Raw genomic sequence first — 6,436 nt, 5'->3', positions numbered from 1 at the left:
ATAACCTCCTCCATGTAGACCAGCTGGCAGAAAGCTGGAAGAAGCTATTCTACATGCGGTTCATTGGGAGAAAGAGATACCACTAGTGAAGATACTCAACAGTGGACACTGCAAGCCTTATATTTGGCCAGCCAGGCCAAATGAGCCAACTGGTGCAATAGTGGCACGTCTATCATGGTGGAAACCCACTGCCCTCTAATTGGACTGGAGGCCTGCTCCATGGGAGGGAATACATCCCTGATACTGAAAACTTAAAACAGGGTTAGTCATGATCCCTAGAGGTGTAACATTTGCTGATGTCTAGATAAATGTATATACTATGCTCATCAAACTGCCTAGTAAGTACTTCTCTTAATATTCATACCTTTATTAATGATACTCTCACTTAGGTAGAGAATCTTCTCTTTTCAGATGGCAGTGATCTTGGGACAACTCAGAAGGTATCATAGTGCTGGAAAGAAGTGACTGGATCTCTATCACCCCTTCCAGGGCTCAGGGTCTGATGCAGAAGAGGTGGCGGAAAGAATGTAAGAGCCAAAGGAAGAGTAGGACTCCTTACAACATGCTCCCTCCAGACATAAAATGGCCTGGATATCCATGACCTCAATGTGCCTGACACTACCTACACAAGACCATCATAAGAGGAGGAAAAGATCATGACATCAAAATAAAAGAGAGATCAGAAATGTGGTTTTGTTTTATATACTCTTAACAGAAAACCAGTGTTACTAACATGCCTCAGCACGGTCACTTTTAAAACCTGTCAGGGTGACACTAAACTTGGAACTGGGCAGTGCTGCATTTTCACATACTATAAACTTTACTCAACTTCTGGGTTGATTGTGTTCTATTTAACAATGAGAGAAGCAGTGGTAAGACCTGTACTTCCAAAAAAGCATAAAGTGAAGATAAGACAGGGAGTTTTGATATCTAGCCCAGAGCCTGTTTTTGAATCGAGGTGTGTGCATTGATTGGACATGCTTATTACTTAGATTTACATGGTATGCACACGTGGGTCACTTCCTCCTCCTCTGCGTGCCTCCTGCCAGTGGTAGAACGCATGCATAGAGCCAATGACCACTTAATTTTGGACTTACTCGGTATGGGGTGGATTTTGTCAGAAGCACTTGCAGGGTAACTACCTCAGTTTCTAACCTACCTTGTCATTTCATCTGGTTTGCTCTAAAATCTGCCTCCGGTGTTAAGATATTCATCCATGCACACACTGAGAGTGCAACACTATGAAGCTGGTCACATGTCTGCAGGACTCTTTCTGTGTGTTGTGAGCGCAGCTGCAGAGTCTAGTATGGACCATGGAAACAGACCAGCTTCAAGCCTTGGTTGGAAAGCAGGCATGTGCCTAAGGAAGAAAGAACTGACACTGCATAGACAGTCTTTTAAAACCAAAACTAAAGCATGATATTTTATTTCAGAGATTTAGGTTATTTTTGTGTTTCTGAAATCCAGCACCTGTGGGATAGCTGTACATTCATTAAGTTTTGAAGATTGTTTCCTGAGATTCCACCTCACTACTAGTAAGGAAAAGCCTGGTTAAATATCCCAATACACATAACCCTGTAGAAATGATGAGGGTGGAGGACAGAAACTGGACCAGAGGAGAAGAGAAAATTCCGGTCCTTGACATCCCAAACCTTACATAAATAACCCCTCCCAAGAAAAGAAACTCCTTAGAGGTTTCAGCTGAGTGTTTTATACACTCTCATCTTGTAATGGTGCTTTAAGTGTTGATGTAAGCATATGAAAGGCTGAGTGACAGATGTGATAACAGCTCATGTATAACTTGAAATCAGAACCATCAGACTTTATTTTTTTATAATTTAAGGCAGATCAAATTAGGAGTAGATGATTTCTAAATTGGCTTCTTCATATCCAGTGATTTAAATGTATCCAGTTGGGATTTTATAGCTAAAATTCTATTTGTATATAATTGTTAACTAATTTGTAAATTGTAATAAATATATTTGCAGTTATTAAATGCTATATGATATTTTTGTTCAAAAAAAAATAAAAGAGAGGCTGATTGAGATGGGGAGACGATATGATGGAGAATGGAATTTCAAAGGGGAAAGTGGGGGGAGGGAGGGTATTACCATGGGATATTTTTATAATCATGGAAGATGTTAATAAAAATTGTGAACAAAAATATATATAAAGAAAAATTAATAAATAAATACTTTAAAAAATTCCAATGGCATTCCTCATGGAAGTTTTAAATAAATCCAAAAATTCATTTGGAATCACAAAAATCTCAATTGTCTAAAACAATATTGAGCTACAAAAACAAGGCTTGTGGTATGACCATACCTGATTTTAACCTATACTACAGAGCCATAGTAACAAAAACAGCATGGTACTGGCACAAAAGCAGACATGTAGATCAATGGAACAGAATAGAGGACCCAGATGTAAGCCCAGGTATCTATAGCCTCCTGATATTCGATAAAAATGCCAAAAATACTCATTGGAGAAAAGACATCCTCTTCAGCAAATGGTGTTGGGAAAACTAGATATATATTTGTAGAAGGATGAAAATAGATTCTTCTCTTTCATGATGCATAAGAATTAAGTCCAAATGGATTAAGAATTTAACATCAGACCTGAATATCTGAAACTGCTAGAGGAAAAAGTAGGGGAAACCCTTCAACACATTGGTCTTGTCAAAGATTTTCTGAATGTAACCCCAGTTGTTCAGGCAATAAAACCACAGATTAATCACTGGTACCTCATGAAATTACAAAGATTTTATACAGCAAAGGACACTGTGAATAAAACAAAGAGGCAACCTACAGAATGTGAAAAAAAATCTTTGCCAGCTACACATCTGATAGAGGATTAATATTTAGGATATACAAAGAACTCAAAAAAATTAAATAATAACAAATCAAACAAGCCAATTAAAAATGGGCTATGGTTTCAAAGGGGCAAGTGAGAGGGAGGGCATTACCATGAGTTATTTTTTATAATCATGGAAAATGTTAATAAAAATTGAGAAAAAAATGGGCTATGGAACTGAATAGAGAGGTCTCAAAAGAAGAAATATGGATGACCTATAAGCATTTGAGAAAATGTTCTACAGCCCTAGTCATCAGGGAAATGCAGATTAAAATTACATTGAGATTCCATCTCACTCCTGTCATATTTGCTATCATCATGAAAACAAATAACCATAAATGCTGGCAAGGATGTGGAAAAAGAGGAACCCCTCTACACTGTTGGTGGGAATGCAATCTGGTCCAGCCATTGTGGAAATCAGTAGGGAGGTTCCCAAGGCAGCTAAAAATAGATCTACCATATGACCCAGCTGCAGCACTCCTAGGCATTTATCCTAAGGCCTCATCTCATTACCTTAGAGATACTTGCTCAACCATGTTTACTACCACTCAATTCACAATATCTTGGAAATGGAACCAGCCTAGATGTCCCTCAACTGATGAGTGGATAATGAAGATGTGGTACATTTATACAATGGAGTTCTACTCAGCAGTAAAGGAAAATGAAGTTGTGAAATTTGCAGGAAAATGGATGGATCTGGAAAGGATTATACTAAATGAGGTAACCCAGGCTCAGAAAGCCAAGTGTCACATGTTCTTTCTCATATGTGGATCCTAGCTACAGATGATTGGACTTCTGTGTGAGTAGGAAGAAAACTCAGTAGCAAAAGCCAGTAAGCTAGAAAAGAGACACAAAGGGAATAGAAAGGGAGGGGGCTACTTTTTAGGATGGTATTGTATATATGTAAGTAGAAGAATAGATTAATGGGGGTGAAAGGGCCCAAGTGAGGTCAGGGGAAGAGATTGAGTAAAGGAAAAGTGGAGGGAGGGCTAATCAAAATCTAAAAGGATATAAATAAATCACATGGAAACCTAATTTTTTGAACAATGAAACACTCAAGAGCCGCAGATTGTTGCTAAAATATTTTCAGTGCCAGGAATGGGATAACTTTCAGTGAGCTGTTGACCATGGAGGTCCCTGATGCCCCCAAAACATTATAGGCTATTGCCGAGGCCCTTGGTTTCCCACCAGAAATAGATGGTAAGACACTATTGCTGAAGACTCCACATACTTGGGCTGCAAGGCCACTGAGAAATCCTGCTGGACCTGAGCTGATAACCTCCTCCATGTAGACCAGCTGACAGAAAGTTGGAAGAAGCCATTCTGCGTGCAGTTCAATGGGAGAATGAGAAAACACCAGAGAAGATACTCAACAATGAACACTGCAAGCCTTATATTTGGCCAGCCAGGCCAAATGTGTCAACAGGTGCAATAGTGGCACATCTGTCATGGTAGAAACCAACTGCACCCTAATTGGATTGGAGGCCCGCTCCAAGGGAGGGAATACATCCCTGATAGTAAAAACTTAAAACAAGGGTATTCAGGAGCCCTAGGGGTGTAACATCTGCTGATGTCTGGCTCAACATATATACTATGCTTATCAAACTGCCCAGTAAGCACTTGTCTTAATGTTCGTACCCTTATATTAATGCTACTCTCACTTTAGGTAGAGAATCTTCTCTTTTCATATGGCAGTGACCTTGGGAGTCTCAGAAGGCATCATGGTGCTGAAAAGAAGTGACCGGAGTGCTCAGCACTGCAATATCTCTGTCAAACCGTCCAAGGCTCAGGGTTAGAATTGCCAACAGAAGGGCAGGACTTCTTACAGCGTGCTCCCCCGCAGAAACAAAATGGCCTGAATATCCATGACCTCATAGTGCCTGACACTACCTACCCAAGACCATCATAATAGGAGGAAAAGATCATGACATCAAAATAAGAGAGAGACTGAGATGGGGAGGGGATGTGATGGAGAATGGAGTTTCAAAGGGGAAAGTGGGGGTGGGAGGGTATTACCATGGGATCTTTTTATAATCATGGAAGTTGTTAATAAAAAAAAGGCATGCACCACCATGCCCAGCAATTCTTTTTTTTTTTTTTAATTTTGTTTATTTGAGACGACAGACAGAGAGAAACAGGCAGAGAGAGAGAGAGAATGGGCATGCCAGGGCCACCAGTCACTGCAAATGTACTCCAGATGCATGTGCCCCTTTGTGCATCTAGCTAACATGAGTCCTGGAGAATCAAGCCTCGAACTTGGGTCCTTAGGCTACACAGGCAAACACTTAACCACTAAGCCACTTCTCCAGCCCAGCAATTCCTTTTTTAATATGTTATTTTTATTTATTTGAGAGACAGAAAGAGTGCCAGAGGGAATGGGCATGCCAGAGCCTCCCACTGCTGCAAATGAACTCCTGATGCATGTGCCACCATGTGCATCTTGCTTACATAGGTTCTAGAGAATCAAACCTGGGTCCTTTGACTTTATAGGCAAACGCCTTAACTGCTAAGCCATCCCTCCAGCCAAATAAATTATTTTTTAATATACAAACAGACCCCTGACTTTTACCAATTCTGAGGGTAAAAATGAATATCATCAGATATCATCTGTGGCCTTGTAGTGGCTTAAATGTAAAATGTCCCCATAGACTCATGTGTTTGAATAAGTAATCCACAGTTGGTGGCACTTTTTAGAAAGGTTGTGAAGCCTTCAAAACCTTGAACCTTACTGGAGGAAGTATGTCACTGGGGATGGGCAGCTCTGCTTGCCACACTCAGCTTACTCTCACTGCTTCCTCCCTAATGATGAGATATGATGCCCAGCCATCTGCTTCTGCCATGTTGTCTCCACCATGATCAAACTTCCCAACAATCAGAAAAGTGACTGCTGAAGCTGACATTTCCCAGCTTTGCCAAAATCTGCAGGCCTAACATTTTCACCAATATATTTGAAGTGTCTTGATTTGTGACTTTCTTTATTCTGTTACTATAAAAAGTTCATTAAACTGTTACTATGTTAAAACATATTTATTTCTTTATTATTCGTTTATCTATTTAATGCTGACAACAGTTTCACAATCCATTTTGAAAGCACACCTCCCAATGACATAAGAACCTTCTGATAAGCTCCATCCCTTAAGTCCACAGATCTCTCAATAGTGCCACCCTGGGATCCAACCCTTTGACCCACAAACCTTTGCATACTTTTGGCAAATACTCATCAAAACTGTAGTACCATGCTGAGTGAATTCTGTGTTGTGTATGTGTCTTGTGAAACTGTGTGCACATGTAACATGTATACATCTAAGTTTATCTAAGTGTCTATGTGACTGTTTATTCAATGTTTACCAATCATTTACCACAGGTGATGGTATATCCTAAGCCCCAGAGAAATACAAAAATCAAAGAAGTCATCTACCTGAGGTTTTATATTGTTGTGTTCAGGAGAGTATAAGTGCCCCATATGTGCTAGTTATAATTAATTATTTGAAACTGTATCTGCATGTGTGAGAACATATTGTGATGTTTGCATTCCCAGCCCCTGCAAAGATTCCTTCCCATTCACAAGTAGACTCTACCTGTA

This window comes from Jaculus jaculus, chromosome 5 (genome assembly GCF_020740685.1).
Source record: "Jaculus jaculus isolate mJacJac1 chromosome 5, mJacJac1.mat.Y.cur, whole genome shotgun sequence".
Classification (NCBI taxonomy): Eukaryota; Metazoa; Chordata; class Mammalia; order Rodentia; family Dipodidae; genus Jaculus; species Jaculus jaculus.
This window is presented reverse-complemented; position numbering follows the sequence as displayed.